Raw genomic sequence first — 1,066 nt, 5'->3', positions numbered from 1 at the left:
AAGTGCAGACAGATGTACAAGTAATATTCCAATTAGAAATAAAACAGACAGGCAGCACATTAAGTTGGAAGGGAGTTTATACTATAGTTGAGTTTTGAACTAGCCTAAGTTACAGATTAAGTGGACTGTTATAGTATATTTCAGATTGGAACTTTTGTTATGATTGGCTGTGGTTTATCCAGATCTTTTAGGTGGCTGGGTTGACGGCCTGAAGTGAAGTTCAGCATGAAAGTGGAGCGTGTCAGTGAGCACCAATGTCCTCACTCTGCTCTTTGGCAAATTCCATCATCTATATTTGAATGTCACTCTTTATGTTCTGTTATATTTAAATTCCACTATTTCTATTCAACAAGAGTTTGAAATTATTCAATATTTCCATAATTAATAACCAAAATTGCTCCATCTTGTCAGAATATGTATGGTTGAGATTTGTTGGCCTTTATAGGAGTGCAGACATGCATGGAAGCTGTGTTCTTTTGCGTCAGACTTGTGCTAGATGTGTGGGTATGTTGTGTAATTTTTTTCCAGAGAGTGGCAAGTATGAAGTTCAAACAGCATTGCAGAATTGGACTGATGTATGGGAAGGTTGATTTTGGGAAATTGCTTGGGGCCCAAGCACCATGAAAGTTAGGAAGCTTTTTCATTGTTTATGATCTAGTGTCATGCACTTGCAATAATTTTCAAAAAGTTATTATTAACCAAATTACAGAGGTATAATATGTACAATTATAACTTTTCAGTTATTTGTTTGATAGTATAACATTTTATATTTGGTCTGTGATTTCTTTTTATACTGTATTTTTTAGATATCTGTTTCTTTGGTCATAATAAGTGAAAAGATAAATGTTGAATGATTTTGATATATTCAGCTGAATTTTTATATGTATTTGATGAATTAATGGAATAGCCTGTTGAGGAGGAAATATCTTCTTATCTTAGAATTAACATTTGGCTTGATCAAAAGTAATTGGACCTTTTTGGGTATTACATTACCTCTTAAGGCCAATTTCGGATGTACAATTTTTTCTTTGATGCAACTATTTTCTGCTGAGGTGCAGTCAGTTTA

The 1,066-nt window shown here is 33.4% G+C and overlaps 1 protein-coding gene across 1 annotated transcript in view; it reads left to right on the top strand.

The window, feature by feature from the left end:
* LOC119585297 (ankyrin repeat domain-containing protein 17-like) overlaps positions 1-1,066 on the top strand; it is a 28,504-nt gene that overhangs the window by 939 nt on the left and 26,499 nt on the right. The window lies entirely within an intron of this gene.

The sequence above is a fragment of the Penaeus monodon genome, chromosome 19, assembly GCF_015228065.2.
Source record: "Penaeus monodon isolate SGIC_2016 chromosome 19, NSTDA_Pmon_1, whole genome shotgun sequence".
NCBI lineage: Eukaryota > Metazoa > Arthropoda > Malacostraca > Decapoda > Penaeidae > Penaeus > Penaeus monodon.
Note: the sequence above shows the minus strand (reverse complement) of the source record. Positions and strands in the feature narration are given on the sequence as shown.